This window comes from Oncorhynchus clarkii, chromosome 7 (assembly GCF_045791955.1).
Source record: "Oncorhynchus clarkii lewisi isolate Uvic-CL-2024 chromosome 7, UVic_Ocla_1.0, whole genome shotgun sequence".
NCBI classification, from domain to species: Eukaryota; Metazoa; Chordata; class Actinopteri; order Salmoniformes; family Salmonidae; genus Oncorhynchus; species Oncorhynchus clarkii.
Genome location: NC_092153.1, coordinates 30,050,012 through 30,070,231, shown reverse-complemented (window position 1 = coordinate 30,070,231; position 20,220 = coordinate 30,050,012). Strand labels below are relative to the sequence as shown.

Sequence of the window (20,220 nt, the reverse complement as noted above, 5' to 3'; positions counted from 1 at the left end):
TGGTGTTGAAGGCGAAATCTGCCATTGTTACATCTATATTTGGATTTCTAAATTATTTATTTATAGCCATTGATTCTTGATGCCTCATGCGCTTAGTTCAACTGTTGTACCCCATCAGGACCCAAATAAACTTGTTTAACTCCAATGTTTAGAAACAATGTAAATCAGCACTGTATAGCCTCAACATGGTTAAATCTATAATGTTGATGTCATGGATAGTCAGTCATTGCATTCATAGGTCTGTTCATGAATTTGATAGTAGTTACATTTCTCCAGCCCCATCCATCATCTTATTACCAAAACAGTGGTGGAATGACAGCTTTGTTATTGTTTAAACTGCACATTAGTTGATTTGTTGATGGGGCTTTTTTAAAGGGACAACCTAGGATTTAAACAGAAACAAAATGCCTGCCCTGAGACTTGGTTTGGTAAACAGCTGAGGGATGGGGGCTGGAGAAATGTAACCACTCACAAATTCATAGAGAAAGCTATTGTAGCCACCTTAACCCAAAACCTAGCGACCTCGTCAAGAATTTCAGACATCTTGGCGTAACAGTTATAAGGTGTTGGCTTGACAGTCACTGGACCCAGGTTTGAGTTCAGCTCAGGGCTATCCCCTGAATTCACTACACTATGAGTACAAGGCCTGGCCATCCATGATGTCATAATGATAGTTTAACCAGGTTTCTAGGATATATAGTATATTCTAGAATTCATCCTTGATGTCATAATGATAGTTTACCAGGTTTCTAGGCTATAGAGTACAGTATTGTGGCGAAATCTGCACGGAGCCTTCACCGTGCACTGCCACTTTAAGAGTGCATGAGCAGTAAGGAAGGAGGAAATAAAGAGAGCTCATTCAGCTCTTTGGGGAGGGGCTCTTTGGTGGCGCGACAGTTTGATTGTGTGTACTGTGCTGCAGAAGTTTTGTTTGTTTTCAGCGTGTGTAGTTTATAGAGTGTTTAACTCAATCATCGGTGTAATCGCTCTAGGTCGTGGTTGTTTTCGTTTGGGACCGCGCCCGTTATGGATCGCATGGATTAGTAGCAACATTGTTGCGAAGCTTTAACATACAAACCAACAAACCATTGGACAGTCAGACAGTACACCTGCACGCCTGAAGACCACAGCTAAGATCTCTCTTGTTCTCTTTCTCTTTTTCTCTTCCCTCTATCGTTCCAGTGCTTTACCCTGCAACAGACTCTCTATTTTTCCAATGCACTTCCTATTGAAGTTTATTAGAGCTGGACTATTATTGCCCTGCCAGAAGTATTTGGACATTTTAGTTAAAAGGGAGGTTGCTTGCAAGTTGTGTATTGTTATGTGAACTGTATTGAGGTGTACTAATGACATGTGGCCGAGAAGACTGTGGACATTTTTAAGGCCTTTGTTGTGTCGATGAACACCCCCCACATTCATAGCCTTTGCACTCATCCACTAGAAAATAATACAGATTATTGCAAATCCTATGTTGATGACTGGGTTCGTTCTTGTATGAAGTTGCTGTTGAATTGCTCTGCCATTATTAGTATTATTGTATGAGGTATTCTTGTTTGGGTTACCCCTGTGCTGTGATGTGGGTTTTATATGGTGTGTATTCTTTTTTCTCTCCACTGGCTATCTGGTAAACAGGCTACCCTCTAGGCAGTCTCTTCTGCTGATGTGTGTGGGTCTGGTAGTGGTACTCTCTCTATTCTACTCTTTTCCTTTCGGCATGGTTAATACCTGCCTGGCGCCCGAACAAAATCTTTCTTTACCCCTCTCTAATAAATACCGCTACAGAATTGGCGCCCAAACAGGGACTTGAAGAGAAACACCCATGACACCATCCACACAAGGTTGAATCATGTATTTTGTTGGAACCCCATACTGTGTCAATGTGGACACACCTGATGGTAATCATGTTCGAGATTCTTTCATTGTGGAAGGACTCGATGAACTAATGGAGTTGGATAGCACTGCCCCTAATCCCTAGGCTTCTGGCTCACCTATAACATCTCCACCATTACCCTCCCCTCAAACCCTTCCGGTTACCCTGTCCAGAGAGACTGGGAGAGGTGTCTCTGTGATCACTGGACAACTGGAACATCAATGGACACACACCAATCATAGTTTGACAATGCAGGAGAATGCCATTCGCAAACTCAGTGAATGTGTGGAGGCTCATCAGACAGATGTGCAGATGGATTACCTTCCCTGTCAAATGGAGGAAAACCAACAACAAATTGTTCAGAGACAGAAATATTTACAAGATTCCCTGAAGCAGGATATTCAAGGCAAACTGCACCGGTTCAAAACACAAATTGAAACTAACCATCATCAAGTCATAATCTTTCGTGAGGAGGAACAAAAACAGAGAGCAGAGGAGTCAGCCTCTGTTGTGAAGGGAGTGTGTTCTTATCTGAAGGAAGTTATGGAGGACATGAAGAACTCTTACAGGGGAACTACGATTTTTGATTGAACAGACTCAAAAGGACACCGTTAATGAGATGGAAAAAGCACAGAAGGCCACAGACCTTCAACTGGAAGGGCTGCACCAGGAGGTAATGCAGTGCTTTCCCTTCTGGACAAATCTTCTGCACCTCCCTCAGGTTTTTACCTCTGCCACTGGCTTGGCCAGTAAGGTAATAGGAACAGGTAGTACTACAAAAACCCCTCTGAAGATACTGTTAAACAACAGAACTCCCACTGTCATGCCTCCTCTAGAGCGCTCCCTCCCTATTAAACTACTTTTCCCCACTTTTGGCAGCCCAGAAGATGATGTTGATCCACTGTTTTTCTTATCTAAGTGTAATGATTTTCTTTCTATCCGGCCCCTTACTGACTTGGAGGTTCTTGCCACCCTCCGCAGTGTTCTCCATGGTACAGCAAGAGACTGGTGGGAGATAGCCCGTGAACATGTGTCAACCTGGGAGGAGTTTCAAAAAATATTCCTCTTAGCCTTCCTCTCAGAGGACTATGGGGATGAACTGGCGGAACGTGTTCGTAACAGAGTCCAGGGTGAAGCAGAGCCAATACGGGACTTTGCCTTCTCCTATCGAGTTCTATGTAGGAGATGGAAGGCTGACATTACTGAGCAGGAGATGGTCAAACTCCTTCTTAAGAACATGGTTCCCCGCCTTGCTAGTCAACTTCGAGGACGTGTGCAAAATGTGGATGATCTGGTGCGTCTTGGGACTCAGTTTGAGAAGGACTGGAAGCACCACCTCCAAACTAAAAACCCCGTTCCCTCATCCCAGTATACCCATAACTCTCCTGGGGCTAAACCGTCTCAGATATTGGTACCCAAGATCCAGGACAAATGTCCAGCTGTGTGTTGGAGGTGTAAAGTTCAACATCCTCCAGATTCTTGCCCGCTCTATGTCCAGCGTCAGGATTCAGGAAAAGGTCAGAAAGGACCGAAGACTGAAAGTCTAGACAGGCGTGGTGGCTTGCATACAATTGGGTCAGCCTTAATGCCCACCATGAAGCCTTTAGACAGCACAGCTAGCGGTCTTATTCCTATTCCGCAACAACTATTGGTTCCTCTGACTGTTAGGAACTGGAGAGGGAAGGCCATAATCGACACAGGGGCATCTTACACCCTGATGCAAGAGGCCCTGTGGCAGAACATGGCATTACCTCATGAGGAGCTACGAACATTGAGGAGGGACCATTGTACTTGGCCAATGGAGAACCTACCACTCCCTTGGGCTGGATTAGTATAATAATAAAACTGCATGGTGAGACTATTAACCTTCCTGTGGCAATTCTTGCAGATTCAAGCCTTGCATTTGCTGTAGTCCTTGGCCTAGACTTCCTGTTCTTCAGTGGACTGACCATCTCGATGTCCGAACCCTCCTATCGGCTGCACTCTGACTATTCTCAGCCTCATCCATTTCAACCTGGTAATGCACTGATTTCAGGTTGGAGCCTGCTACATTATGCAGAGTCCGGACAAGGTCAAGTCAGAAACAGAGAAAATATAAAGAGACAAAGACAAAAACATGTTCCACCAGTGAAGTCTGAGAACCCAACTATCACCCTGATTACCGCCGTACCCCCCCTTCTATCCGAGAGCAAAAGCAAACCTGATGCTGATTTCTACATCAAACAAGCGGTGCAACAGGCATGTCTGTCGGATGATGAAAAGTGGCAGCTATCCCAGATGTTGGACGTGAACAGTGAGGTCTGTACTCTTACACTCGGCCGTACAACCGTCTTCAAACACAAAATCTATACCCGGCATGAGGTCCCCATTAAGCAGCGTCCCTACAGGCTGTCCCCCGCCAAACTGGCAATTCTCAATGAACAGCTCAAAAGCATGTTGGAGAATGGAATGGTGGAACCTTCTTTTTCCGGATGGGCTTCTCCGGTTGTTCTGATTCCTAAGAAAGATGGTGGATATCGATTCTGTGTGGACTACAGGAAGCCGAATGCCATAACAGAAAGCGATGCCTACCCTCTACCAAACATAAATGACATACTGGAATCTCTGGCAGGAGCATCCATCTTTAGTAATCTAGATCTGAACAGTGGCTATTGGCAGGTGTCAATGGATCCCGCTAGTCAGGACAAGACTGCCTTTGTCACCCCTGCTGGTTTGTACTCCTTCAAAGTCATGCCTTTTGGTTTGAAGAATGCTCCAGCAACCTTCCAAAGGTTGATGGAGACTGTCCTGGGAGATCTGAGGGGTAGAAATTGTCTTGTTTATCTGGATGACATCATAATCTACTCCTCCTCTGTCGCGGATCATCTGCAAGACATTCAGTCCGTCTTCGACAGACTAAAGGCTGCAGGTTTGACCTTGAACTTGAAGAAGTGTCGTTTCTGTCTGCCAGAACTCAAGTTCCTTGGTCATGTGGTTAATGCTGAAGGTATCCATGCAGATCCAGCCAAAGTTGCAGCCGTGCAGGAATTCCCAATTCCCACATCCCTCAAGGCTGTTCAGCGGTTTCTGGGTATGGCTGGATGGTACCACAGGTTTGTGCCTGACTTTTCAAAGGTAGCCGAACCCCTCAATCACCTTAAGAAGAAAGGTGTGAAATTCCAATGGACCCCTGCATGCCAAGGTGCATTTGAAGCACTCAAAAACAGTCTAATTACTCCTCCAGTGCTTGGACATCCTAACCTGAATTCTCATTTCATTGTGTACACGGATGCAAGTCAAACAGGACTTGGAGCAGTCTTGGCTCAACAAACAGGACTTGGAACAGAAGAAGTTCTTGCCTATGCAAGTCGCACCCTTAATTCAGCCGAGAGGGATTATTCAACGACTGAAAGGGAGTGCCTCGCTGTGGTCTGGGCTTTGGAGAAATGGAGCTACTACTTGGAGGCAAAGATCTTCACCGTTGTCACAGACCATGCTGCTCTGCAGTGGGTTCTGGCATCAGGCAAGACCAACAGCCGTCTTATTCGCTGGTCTATCAGACTGCAGAAGTTTGACTTCATCATTGAGTATCGCAAAGGAAAACTGAACGTTGTACCAGATGCCCTTTCTCGGATTACAGAGACTGCCAATGTTTGTCCTCCCTTGTGCAGTACTTATACTACCGCTAAATGAGAGTGTATGGAGAGCACAGCAGAAGGATGCTGCCATCATGGCGATCCACAAGAGTCTGTCTGAAGAAGACTCCAAGAGTCGCTTCAATGATAAGTATAGCATAATTCAGGATAAAGTGTATCGAAAAACTCCAAGAGGAGATGGACTACACAGCACCCATTATCGCGTCTTCATTCCCTCTACATTGAGTGACCAGATAATCCAAGCTTATCATGCCAATCCCATGAGTGGCCATCTTGGAGTTTTTAAAACTTATCGAAGACTACAAGAGGTGCTTTACTGGCCAGGCATGTGGGTTGATACCCGGAAGTTTGTACAGCAGTGTGAAGTCTGCCAGAAATACAAACCAGACATTGGCAGACCTGCCGGAAAAATGCAGCAGACCGTGGTGAACCATCCAAATGAAATGTTGGGAATTGACCTCGTGGGACCTTTTCCTCCCAGCCGGGGGACACAGAATGAATTTTTATTGGTGGTAGTGGACTACTACACACACTGGGTGGAGTTGTTTCCCCTCCGCAAAGCCACTGCATCAGCCATTGCTCTAATTCTGAGAAGGGAGGTCTTTACCAGATTCGGGATTCCAGACCAAATCCTCTCTGACCGTGGTCCGCAGTTCATATCAGGAATCTACAAAGAGCTCTGTACCTACTGGGGTGTAATTGCCAAGTTGACCACAGCCTATCATCCTCAGACCAACCTGACCGAGAGGGTAAACCGAACCCTGAAGGGGATGATTGCTTCATTCGTGGGGGATCAGCACACAAGGTGGGATCAGCATCTCCCTGAATTTCGCTTTGCACTGAACTCTGCCGTGCAGGAGACTTCTGGGGTCACTCCCGCCAAACTCCACCTGGGAAGACCACTAAAAGGTCCGATGGACCGAGTCTTGCAAAGTTCGAATGTTTCACCTGACTGCCCAGCGTTTGATGCCGTACAACACCACCACACCTTGCTAGCCAGAGTGGAGGCCAGCAAAACCAAAGCCAAACAACGACAGCTGAGAAACTATGACAAACATAGACGAGACGTGTGTTTTCCACCCCAGTCTCGTGTCTGGGTACGTTCACATCATCTGTCAAAGGCATCTAAGAAGTTCACTGCCAGGCTAGCTTCGAGATGGAAAGGTCCATACCGTGTAGTGCAGCAGTTGGGACCAGTGAACTACTTGGTCTGTTTGGAGGACACTGGGGAAGACGTCAGGACAGTGCATGTTGTTGACCTAAAGCCCTGCTACCCTACGGCAGAAGAGCTGGATCGCAGGCAAAAGCAACACCTGCAGGACCTCTTCGTGGAGGACTCTGATGAGGAGGACTTCCCTGGTTTTGTGTAGCAGGAACATGAACCTGTCAAAGCCTGCATCCTCTCTGTTTCTACAGGCATTGTTTTTTCATGGGGGGAGGAGTGTGGCGAAATCTGCACGGAGCCTTCACCGTGCACTGCCACTTTAAGAGCGCATGAGCAGTAAGGAAGGAGGAAATAAAGAGAGCTCATTCAGCTCTTTGGGGAGGGGCTCTTTGGTGGCGCGACAGTTTGATTGTGTGTGCTGTGCTGCAGAAGTTTTGTTTGTTTTCAGCGTGTGTAGTTTATAGAGTGTTTAACTCAATCATCGATGTAATCGCTCTAGGTCGTGGTTGTTTTAGTTTGGGACCGCGCCCGTTATGGATCGCATGGATTAGTAGCAACATTGTTGCGAAGCTTTAACATACAAACCAACAAACCATCGGACAGTCAGACAGTACACCTGCACGCCTGAAGACCACAGCTAAGATCTCTCTTGTTCTCTTTCTCTTTTTCTCTTCCCTCTATCGTTCCAGTGCTTTACCCTGCAACAGACTCTCTATTTTTCCAATGCACTTCCTATTGAAGTTCATTAGAGCTGGACTATTATTGCCCTGCCAGAAGTATTTGGACATTTTAGTTAAAAGGGAGGTTGCTTGCAAGTTGTGTATTGTTATGTGAACTGTATTGAGGTGTACTAATGACATGTGGCCGAGAAGACTGTGGACATTTTTAAGGCCTTTGTTGTGTCGATGAACACCCCCCACATTCATACCCTTTGCACTCATCCACTAGAAAATAATACAGATTATTGCAAATCCTATGTTGATGACTGGGTTCGTTCTTGTATGAAGTTGCTGTTGAATTGCTCTGCCATTATTAGTATTAGTATTATTGTATGAGGTATTCTTGTTTGGGTTACCCCTGTGCTGTGATGTGGGTTTTATATGGTGTGTATTCTTTTTTTCTCTCCACTGGCTATCTGGTAAACAGGCTACCCTCTAGGCAGTCTCTTCTGCTGATGTGTGTGGGTCTGGTAGTGGTACTCTCTCTATTCTACTCTTTTCCTTTCCGCATGGTTAATACCTGCCTGGCGCCTGAACAAAATCTTTCTTTACCCCTCTCTAATAAATACCGCTACAGTATATTCTAGAATTTCCCGTGTAGATTTCCTGTCGGGGTCAAGTTGTTAGAGCTGTTTATAAGTCATTGTATAATATTCAGCCAATTTTATTCATACCATTACAATTTAACCAGGGTCTGTAGTGACACCTCAAGCACTATATCCTATCCAAGCCACATGGGAGGCCAACATTGACTACCGTTGGCTGGCATGCATAACTTCCAGTGAATTAAGCTTACTGGTGTTCCCCCAGCATTAGGGCAACCCCATTCATATTTTAAATTCCTGGAGTTTATTGGACATTTTCCAGTACCTTTAGAATTGTCCAGTGTCTGTACTGTTTTATTAGAAGTAGGTAGCAGAATCAATATAGTTAACCATTAGACATATGTGATTGTGCAAAGCTGGATCAACACAACTGGTCATTCTGGGTCTTGTGAAAGCCTTTGGACAGGAACATTAGTTAATCAGTTATCGGCACCTGCAATAGGAGTGTGCATGTCTGTTGATTTTTGTGTCATTGCAATGGTCACGCCACCAATAGAATCTATGCCCTAATGTCTGAGCCAATCAGAGAATGGAAACTAAGCAAAAAGATAAGGGTGGCAAAGGCTAAAGGGTATTAATCATTTACATAAAGGGGAGTGACTGTGATGTAAGTGGGACAGTTTTTTTGTATTCTGAAATGCACTCTAACTACATCACATTTAGTGTCTCCTTATGCGCTGGGAAAACAGTTTTCATGGGCACAGACATCCTATATAAATTGAGTTTGCTAAATCCAATGGTTCTAACCGAGAGTCACCTTGACTTTAACACCCAAATCGATACTGTCATTATCACGGTTCTTCAATAATTACACACAATACTTACTACTGTAGCTGTTAGTCACATGTTCAACTATCATCAGCTGATCCAGGAAATCATTTTCTGAATGACAAACATCACGACATGCAACTACCTAGCGGGATTATTCACAAAATGATCTGGTGATCAGGTTATGAAATGTCACGAGAAAGACATTTTAGTTTCCTTGTTTCACCTGAAATATTAAATTATACATAGTCCTAGGTTTATGTTGTTGTTAGGTGAAGAGGGGCGGCAGGTAGCCTAGTGGTTAGTGTTGGGCCAGTGATTGAATCCCCGAGCTGACAAGGTAGAAATATGCCGTTCTGCCCCTGAACAAGGCGGTTAACCCATCTGTAAAAGTTTGAGTGTTTTTGGTGACCAGCCGAATTTCTTCAGCCTCCTGAAGTTGAAGAGGCGCTACTGCGCCTACTTCATCATGCTGTCTGTGTGGGTGGACCATTTCAGTTTGTCCGTGATGTGTACGCCGAGGAACTTAACTTTCCACCTTCTCCACTACTGACCCGTCAATGTGGATGGGGGCTGCTCCCTCTGATGTTTCCTGAAGTCCACGATCATCTCATTTGTTTTGTTGACATTGAGTGTGAGGTTATTTTCCTGACACCACACTCCGAGGGCCCTCACCTCCTCCCTGTAGGCCGTCTTGTTGTTGTTGGTAATCAATTCTACCACTGTAGTGTCATCTGCAAACTTGATGATTGAGTTGGAGGTGTGCATGGCCACGCAGTCATGGGTGTACAGGGAGTACAGGAGAGGGCTGAGAACGCACCCTTTTGGGGCCCCAGTGTTGAGGATCAGCGGGGTGGAGATGTTGTTTCCTACCCTCACCACCTGAGGGCGGCCCGTCAAGAATTCCTGTATCCGGTTGAACAGGGCGGGGTCGGGACCCAGGGTCTCGAGCTTAATGATGAGTTTGGAGGGTACTATGGTGTTAAATGCTGAGCTGTAGTCGATGAACATCATTCTTACTTAGGTATTCCTCTCGTCCAGATGGGTTAGGTGCAGTGTGATTGCGTCGTCTGTGGACCTATTGGGGCGATAAGGAAATTGGAGTGGGTCTAGGGTGTCAGGTAGGGTGGAGGTGATATGGTCCTTGACTAGTCTATCAACGCACTTCATGATGATGGAATTGAGTGCTACAGGGTCATAGTCAATTAGCTCAGTTACCTTAGCTTTCTTGGAAACAGGAAAAATGGTGGCCCTCTTGAAGCATGTGGGAACAGCAGACTGGGATAAGGATGGATTGAATATGTCTGTAAAAACAACAGCCAGCTGGTCTGCGCATGCTCTGAGGCTGGAGATGCCATCTGGGCTGGCAGCCCTGCGAGGGTTAACACGTTTAAATGTTTTACTTGGCTGCAGTGAAGGAGAGCCCACATGTTGTGGTAGTGGGCCGTGTTGTATTGTCCTCAAAGCGAGCAAAGAAGTTGTTTAGTTTGTCTGGGAGCAAGACATCGTGGTCTGCGGCGGGGCTGGTTTTCTTTTTGTAGTCCATGATTGACTGTAGACCCTGCCACATACCTCTCGTGTCTGAGCTGTTGAATTGCAACTCGACTTTCTCTATACTGACGCTTAGCTTGTTTGATTGCCTTGTGGAGGGAATAGCTGTACTGTTTGTATTCGGTCATGTTTCTGGCCGCCTTGCCCTGATTAAAAGCAGTGGTTCGCACTTTCAGTTTTGCGCGAATGCAACCATCGATCCACGGTTTCTGGTTGGGCAAGGTTTTAATAGTTGCTATGGGTACAACATCACCTATGCACTTGCTAATAAACTCGCTCACTGAATCAGCGTATTCATCAATGTTATTGTCCGAAGCTATGTGGAACATATCCCAGTCCACGTGATTGAAGCAATCTTGAAGCGTGAGATCCGATTGGTCGGACCAGCGTTGAACAGACCTGAGCATGGTCGTTTCCTGTTTTAGTTCGGGTTTATAGGCTGGGAGCAACAAAATGGAGTTGTGGTCAGATTTTCCGAAAGGAGGGCGGGGGAGGGCTTTGTATGCGTCACGGAAGTTAGAATAACAATGATCCAGGGTTATGCCAGCCCGGGTCGCGCATTCGATATGCTGATAAAATTTAGGGAGCCTTGTTTTCAGATTAGACTTGTTAAAATCCCCACTACAATAAATGCAGCCTCGGATATGTGGTTAAAAGTTTACATAGAGTCCACTGAAGTTCTGTCAGGGCAATGGGGGGGATATCCACAACTGTGATTATAATCGAAGAGAATTCTCTTGGTAGGTAATGGTGGCTGTACCAACTCTGATAACATATCCCGAGTAAACCATGTTTCCGTGAAACAAAGAACGTTACAATCTCTGATGTGTCTCTGGAAGGTAACCCTTGCTCGGATTTAGTCTACCTTGTTGTCAAGAGACTGGACATTGGCGAGTAGTATACTCCGGAGCGGTGCGCGATGTGCCCGTCTACGGAGCCTGACCAGAAGACCGCTCCGTCTGACCCTTCTGCGGTGCCGTTGTTTTGGGTCGTTGTTTTGTTTTGGGTAGCCGGCTTTAATAACTTATTTCTAGTTACCACTAATGTGAAAACAAGACAAATAGGACTTGTTCCTAACTTGACTGTCTTAAATTCTTTGACAATTAACAAACGTCAATTGTTTTAGAACTTCATGGGTATGCTCTGGGCATCACCTTTTACCTCAAATAAACAATGGATTTCTGTTGTTGTGGGCCTTTAACTATCTGTCTGACTTTGCCATTCACAGAGGAGAGAGGCGGGATTGTCGTGGATCCTCTGGGGAGCCTCAACATCATGATGCTGACGAGGCAGAGAAGAGTCTCTCCACATCCGAACACCTCAAGAAACAACAGCAGAGACCCACAGGGAAGACATCTCACTGCTGCTCTGACTGTGGGAAGAGATTCAACTCTCCAGGAGACCTTAAAATACACCAGAGAATACACACTGGAGAGAAACCTTTTGGCTGTGATCAATGTGGGAAGAGTTTTACTCAGCTAAACAGTACACCAACGGACACACAGGAGGGAAACATTATAGCTGTAATCGATGTGGGAAGAGTTTTTCAACATCAAGCTATCTAACTATACACCAGAGAACACACACAGGAGAGAAACCGTATGGCTGTGATCAATGTGTGAAGAGTTTTTATACATCAAGCCAGCTGACTTCACACCATAGAACACACACAGGAGAGACACATTTTAGCTGTACTCAATGTGGGAAGAGTTTTACTCAGTCATTCAGCCTGATATCACACCGGAGAACTCACACAGGAGAGAAACCTTATCGCTGTGGTCAATGTGGGAAGAGTTTTGTTTCATCTGGCCCTCTGACTATACACCAGAGATCACACACAGGAGAGAAACCTTATAGCTGTGGTGAATGTGACAAGAGATACTCTGATAAAAGATCTCTGATCAAACATCATAAAATACATGAAGGAGTTGTTTCATGATATCAATGAAATGATGTCACAATGTATAATGTTTTAACATTGTAGGAGTATTTTAATAATGTCACAATTTACCTAATTTGGTGGATATTCAACAATTATTTACTTAACAAACAGTAAGATATTTCTGTCCTGCTAATTCTGAGTTTTATGGTGTTCACTCTAGCTTCCTGCAGCTAGTCTGGGTGTCGAGGACATGGATTTCACTAGAGACAGCTTGAAGCTGACAATTGATTGATGTCTCGTGATTAAAAACCAAATGGCCACATTCCATTCTACGATTAGTGGTGCAGGTGAAACTTATGTCTCCGGTCTGATTGAGCCTGCATTCCATAGACCAGATATGGTGTATGTTTAGCTGGGATAGAGAGGAGTAGAACAAAGACATCCTGGCATCTGGGAAATTAGGCCAGGGTCCGGGGTTAATATAATGCCAGGTTTAGATCAAATCAAATTGATTTATATAGCCCTTCGTACATCAACTGATATCTCAAAGTGCTGTACAGAAACCCAGCCTAAAACCCCAAACAGCAAGCAATGCAGGTGTAGAAGCACGGCGGCTAGGAAAAACTCCCTAGAAAGGTCAAAACCTAGGAAGAAACCTAGAGAGGAACCAGGCTATGTGGGGTGGCCAGTCCTCTTCTGGCTGTGCCGGGTGTAGCCCACAAAGATCTCCGCCACGGCACAACCCAGACAGGCAGACCACATCAGTGACTCAACCCACTCAAGTGACGCACCCCTCCCAGGGACGGTATGAAAGAGCCCCAGTAAGCCAGTGACTCAGCCCCTGTAACAGGGTTAGAGGCAGATAATCCCAGTGGAAAGAGGGGAACCGGCCAGGCAGAGACAGCAAGGGCGGTTCGTTGCCTTTCCGTTCACCTTCCCACTTCTGGGCCAGACTACACTCAATCATATGACCCACTGAAGAGATGAGTCTTCAGTAAAGACTTAAAGATTGAGACCGAGTTTGCGTCTCTTACATGGGTAGGCAGACCATTCCATAAAAATGGAGCTCTATAGGAGAAAGCCCTGCCTCCAGCTGTTTGCTTAGAAATTCTAGGGACAATTCGGAGGCCTGCGTCTTGTGACCGTAGCGTACGTGTAGGTATGTACGGCAGGACCAAATCAGAGAGATTGGTAGGAGCAAGCCCATGTAATGCTTTGTAGGTTAGCAGTAAAACCTTGAAATCAGCCCTTGCCTTGACAGGAAGCCAGTGTAGGGAGGCTAGCACTGGAGTAATATGATCACATTTTTTGGTTCTAGTCAGGATTCTAGCAGCCGTATTTAGCACTAACTGAAGTTTATTTAGTGCTTTATCCGGGTAGCCGGAAATTAGAGCATTGCAGTAGTCTAACCTAGAAGTGACAAAAGCATGGATTAATTTTTCTGCATCATTTTTGGACAGAAAGTTTCTGATTTTTGCAATGTTACGTAGATGGAAAAAAGCTGTCCTTGAAATGGTCTTGATATGTTCTTCAAAAGAGAGATCAGGGTCCAGAGTAACGCCGAGGTCCTTCACAGTTTTATTTGAGACGACTGTACCACCATTAAGATTAATTGTCAGATTCAACAGAAGATCTCTTTGTTTCTTGGGACCTAGAACAAGCATCTCTGTTTTGTCCGGGTTTAAAAGTAGAAAGTTTGCAGCCATCCACTTCCTTATGTCTGAAACACATGCTTCTAGCGAGGGCAATTTTGGGGCTTCACCATGTTTCATTGAAATGTACAGCTGTGTGTCATCCGCATAGCAGTGAAAGTTAACATTATGTTTTCGAATGACATCCCCAAGAGGTAAAATATATAGTGAAAGCAATAGTGGTCCTAAAACGGAACCTTGAGGAACACCGAAATGTACAGTTGATTTGTCAGAGGACAAACCATTCACAGAGACAAACTGATATCTTTCCGACAGATAAGATCTAAACCAGGCCAGAACTTGTCCGTGTAGACCAATTTGGGTTTCCAATCTCTCCAAAAGAATGTGGTGATCGATGATATCAAAAGCAGCACTAAGGTCTAGGACCACGAGGACAGATGCAAAGCCTCGGTCTGATGCCATTAAAAGGTAATTTACCACCTTCACAAGTGCAGTCTCAGTGCTATGATGGGGTCTAAAACCAGACTGAAGCATTTCATATACATTGTCTTCAGGAAGGCAGTGAGTTGCTGTGCAACAGATTTTTGCGGGATGCAGGCTTAAGCCATGTTTCAGTCAGGCCAATCACATCGAGATTATGATCAGTGATTAGCTCATTGACTATAACTGCCTTTGAAGTAAGGGATCTAACATTAAGTAGCCCTATTTTGAGATGTGAGGTATCATGATCTCTTTCAATAATGACAGGAATGGAGGTGGTCTTTATCCTAGTGAGATTGCTAAGGTGAACACCGCCATGTTTAGTTTTGCCCAACCTAGGTCGAGGCACAGACACGGTCTCAATGGGGATAGCTGAGCTGACTACACTGACTGTGCTAGTGGCAGACTCCACTATGCTGGCAGGCTGGCTAACAGCCTGCTGCCTGGCCTGCACCCTATTTCATTCTTGAGCTAGAGGAGTTATAGCCCTGTCTATGTTGGTAGATAAGATGAGAGCACCCTTCCAGCTAGGATGGAGTCCGTCACTCCTCAGCAGGTCAGGCTTGGTCCGGTTTGTGGGTGAGTCCCAGAAAGAGGGCCAATTATCTACAAATTCTATCTTTTGGGAGGGGCAGAAAACAGTTTTCAACCAGCGATTGAGTTGTGAGACTGCTGTAGAGCTCATCACTCCCCCTAACTGGGAGGGGGCCAGAGACAATTACCCGATGCCGACATATCTTTCTAGCTGATTTACACGCTGACGCTATGTTGCGCTTGGTGATCTCTGACTGTTTAATCCTAACATCGTTGGTGCCGACGTGGATAACAATATCTCTATACTCTCTACACTCGCCAGTTTTAGCTTTAGCCAGCACCATCTTCAGATTAGCCTTAACGTCGGTAGCCCTGCCCCCTGATAAACAGTGTATGATCGCTGGATGATTTGTTTTAAGTCTAATACTGTGGGTAATGGAGTCGCCAATGACTAGAGTTTTCAATTTGTCAGAGCTAATGGTGGGAAGCTTCGGCGTCTCAGACCCCGTAACGGGAGGAGTAGAGACAAGAGAAGGCTCGGCCTCTGACTCTGGCTCGCTGCTTAATGGGGGAAAACCCGTTGAAAGTTTCTGTCGGCTGAATGAGCGACACCGGTTGAGCATTCCTACAGCATTTCCTTCCAGAAACCGTGAGAAAGTTGTCCGGCTGCGGGGACCGTGCGAGGGGATTTATACTAACGTTACTATCTGTACTTACTGGTGGCACAGACGTTGTTTCATCCTTTCCTACACTGAAATTACCCTTGCCTAACGATTGCGTCTGAAGCTGGGCTTGTAGCACAGCTATCCTCGCCGTAAGGCGATCATTCTCCTGTATATTATGAGTACAGCGACTGCAATTAGAAGGCATCATGTTAATGTTACTACTTAGCTTCGGCTGTTGGAGGTCCTGACGAACCATGTCCAGATAAAGTATCCGGAGTGAAAAAGTTGAGGGAAAAAACACAAATATAAACAGTAATTAAAAAGTAAAAACCGTAAAGTTGTCAGGTAGCAAAATAGGTTGGCAACAAAACGCACAGCAACACGTAAACAAGTCTGCAAGTTGTGCCCGGAAATGGCGTACCAGTGACCACTGTATACAGATAAAGACAGGAAAAACAGCCAAAAATGGCTTATGGTGCCCCGCAATTCATATGGGAGGGATGGAACCAAGCATTCTGGGTATTAGCTATATAAACTGTGCATTGTCTGTAAAGGGTAGACTCTCAGATTAATAGTCAGTTAAGACAGTTGGGCTGACGGTTTCATTATTGCAATAATTAGTCAATATTAAATAAAGATGATTGTTTGACCAAGTCTCTCTCTCGACTCAATTTCCACGACACCACCCACTTGAATCAAAATGCAACACTCAAATGTAGCGATCTGTTTTATACAAATTGTCCTCTAACCAGTGATGTACACATTATTCCCAGATTCCGTGTGGTTTTTCAGCTGTTAGTTTTAACAGGACGTGCAACTTCACCTCAACCTCGCCTCCTCTCGCACAATTGATTTTAGCATGATATCGATGAATGATGACAAATAAGTGTTGCGTTCCTTTGTTTAGCGACCCCTAAATTTAAATGCATCACTCCCAAATGTAGCTGACTGTCTTCTGCAGGTTGTCCTCTAACCAGTGAGGTAAAATATATCTCCCATTTCCATGTGTTTTTTTTGTTGTGTTAGTTTCAACAGCATGTACAACCTGATTTCCCCCCTAATCGATATCAGTGATTTATTGCTACTTGTCAAAACAACATACTTTTTGGTGCTTGTGCAATTTATAAGGTGCTTGTTTTAAAAAATACAAGTAATATGATTATTGTGGCAAATGTTTGTCTATATAGCACATTTTATTTTTCGGTTTTGAATTTATCCCAAACTGATTCTGCATATTGGTTATTGATTTGGACACGTTAAAACTGTGTTTTGACATTGGGCTATGCCACCTAGCAAAATGTCATTGAAAAGCCATTGAAAATATGACTATGCAATCAAATATTTCATATTTACAATTTATGTAACATTTAGTAATATTTTTTTATGCAACCAACGGACAATTTTTTGGTACAATTATATTGGCATTGTTGGCCTGCTTTTAGAATACCAGGGTTAATTCTCAGATGTGCCAACCCAAATGTACTAGAGCATGACATTGGGGACTGAGCCCCGATCCAACAACATGCCTATCTAGTGAACCCTGAAAAGAGACAGAAGCTCCGCAGTGAGGTGGAAAGTTACTACGGATATTGCAGGAGTTTCTTCTTGAAATCAGACATGTCGGTGGGAAGGACAACTTGGTTGCTGATTGTCTCAATGGTGGGCAGTTAAAAAGTTTTGTGTTTTGCATTTAGCCAGTGCATTGCCATGGATCACAATTTATTTTGACTGCATGGTTTCCGTATTGGAGATGAGTTTTGTTTGGGCTCGTTCCAAGGGACGAGAGTTCTGGAAGCTAGTGGGAAAAAAAATATTTTTAAATATTGTTTTTAATTGTTGACAGCCAGTGGACAACATGTTTATATTGGTGAAGGTGAAGCATTGTAGTTGATTATAATGTGAATTGGAAGTTGTTTTCTGTTGGTGGTAACCATTCTCTTAACTTCTTGCTCCTACTTGAGACGCAGATGTCTCAAGTAGACACCTGGAAATGCAAATGCGCTACGCTAAATGCTAAATGTACTCGTTAAAACTCAAACGTTCATCAAAATTCACATGCAGGGTATTGAATTAAAGCTACACTCGTTGTGAACCTAGCCAACAAGTCAGATTTTTAAAATGCTTTTCGGCGAAAGCATGAGAAGCTATTATCTGATAGCATGCAACACCCCAAAATGCCTGACTGCGATGTAAACAAAGATTTAGCTTAGCCGGCGCTACACAAAACGCAGAAATAAAATATAAAACATTCATTACCTTTGACGAGCTTCTTTCTTGGCACTCCTATATGCCCCATAAACATCACTATTGGGTCTTTTTTTCGTTTAAATCGGTCCATATATACCCAAAATAGCTTTCTATGGAAGCTGTGTGATTCAGAAAAAAACATCGTTTTGAAACGCTGCGTCATTTTTTTAAATTAAAAAAGTTGACGATAAACTTTCACAAAACACTTCGAAATACTTTTGTAATCCAACTTTAGGTATTAGTAAACGTTTATAATCTATCAAAATGATTACAGGGCGATGTATATTCAATAGCTCCTCGTCTTCAAATCAATGGCTGCCAATGTGCACATTCAAAACATCCTGGTGGAGACCGGAAGAAATTGAATCCAGTTGGATTTACCAAGAAAAAAGTCCCTGGAAAATGACGACAATGGCGACATCGTGTGGAATCTGTAGGAGTTGCATGCAGGTCGATAATTAAGTTTGTGCCCTTTTAACAACCCATGAAAGTGACGCATGGAAATAATTTTTAGCTTTCAGAGAGCAGTTTTTCTTGCGCTTTTCGATGAAACACACGATCTGTTATAGTCACAGCCGTGATTTAACCAGTTTTAGAAACTTCAGAGTGTTTTCTATCCACACATACTAATCATATGCATATACTATATTCCTGGCATGAGTAGCAGGACGCTGAAAAGTTGCGCGATTTTTAACAGAATGTTCGAAAAAGGAAGAGGTAGACTTAAGAGGTTTTAAGGTGTTAAGGTCTTTGGTTTTTCCATTTATGTTTGAGGTTTGAATTTTAGCACGTTTTGCTCGTTAGCATGTAGGGCGCACTGATTGGTGTCACCTCGTTAGTCAGTATGTGTTACACCTGTGCTGGCTTGTCCATCTCGTTAGTGGGAAGGTGTTTCACCTGAGCTCGTCCAGGTTCTATTTAAGAGTGTCTGGCCCAGTGCTCCAGTTGTCTGATAGATGTGGAGATTCAACACCTTTAGTTGATCCACCTTTTTGGTTTGCTTCCTGTCTTTAAGTTTGGTATTGTTTTTTTCTTTTGTTTACCTCTTCTTGGGCAGATTTAGTGGGTCTCATGGTGGATGTCTTAGGTCCCAGTTATGTTACTAGTCAATTTTCAGTGGACACCCTCTTAGTGTCTTTCAGAGCCCCTCCTAAAAAACAAGCTTATATTATGGTTTGGATATATCATCCGATTAATATTTTAATCAATGGAATTTCCTTAGGGTGCTCATTAGTTGTCTGTTTGTTGTGTACTAAATATTTGTTTATTTTCATTGTCTTTTGTTTTTTCCTGTGAAGCCATTGTGTTGCATTCATGTCTGAAATGTGCTGTAAAAATAAAGCTTGATTTGATTTCAACAACGTTATTTTTATTTAACCTTTATTTAACCAGGTAGGCCAGTTGAGAACAAGTTCTAATTTACAACTGTGACTTGGCCAAGATAAAGCAAAGCAGTGTGACAAAAACAACACATACAGACAGTGGGGCAAAAAAGTATTTAGTCAGCCACCAATTGTGCAAGTTCTCCCACTTAAAAAGATGAGAGGCCTGTAATTTTCATCATAGGTACACTTCAACTATGATGGACAAAATGAAAGAAAAAAAAACATCCAGAAAATCACATTTGTAGGATTTTTTACGAATTTATTTGCAAATTATTGTGGAAAATAAGTATTTAGTCAATAACAAAAGTTTATCTCAATACTTTGTTATATACCCTTTGTTGGCAATGACAGAGGTCAAAAGTTTTCTGTAAGTCTTCAAGGTTTTCACACACTGTTGCTGGTATTTTGGCCCATTCCTCCATGCAGATCTCCTCTAGAGCAGTGATGTTTTGGGGCTGTTGCTGGGCAACACGGACTTTCAACTCCCTCCAAAGATTTTCTATGGGGTTGAGATCTGGAGACTGGCTAGGCCGCTCCAGGACCTTGAAATGCTTCTTACGAAGCCACTCCTTCGTTGCCCGGGCGGTGTGCTTGGGATGATTGTCATAATGAAAGCCCCAGCCACGTTTCATCTTCAATGCCCTTGCTGATGGTAGGCTTTGTTACTTTGGTCCCAGCTCTCTGCAGGTCATTCACTAGGTCCCCCCCATGTGGTTCTGGGATTTTTGCTCACCGTTCTTGTGATCATTTTGACCCCACGGGGTGAGATCTTGCGTGGAGCCCCAGATCGAGGGAGATTATCAGTGGTCTTGTATGTCTTCCATTTCCTAATAATTGCTCCCACAGTTGATTTCTTCAAACCAAGCTGCTTACCTATTGCAGATTCAGTCTTCCCAGCCTGGTGCAGGTCTACAATTTTGTTTCTGGTGTCCTTTGACAGCTCTTTGGTCTTGGCCATAGTGTAGTTTGGAGTGTGACTGCTTGAGGTTGTGGACAGGTGTCTTTTATACTGATAACAAGTTCAAACAGGTGCTGTTAATACAGGTAACGAGTGGAGGACAG

General features: G+C 44.1%; 1 long non-coding RNA gene across 1 annotated transcript in view; it reads right to left on the bottom strand.

The window, feature by feature from the left end:
- Positions 1 to 19,120, bottom strand: part of LOC139413182 (uncharacterized) — an 84,316-nt gene extending 65,196 nt beyond the window's left edge. The window contains exon 1 of the long non-coding RNA XR_011634773.1: positions 18,817 to 19,120. This is a non-coding gene — a long non-coding RNA (uncharacterized lncRNA). The remainder of the gene's footprint in view (positions 1 to 18,816) is intronic.
- Between the last annotated feature and the right edge of the window lie 1,100 nt (positions 19,121 to 20,220).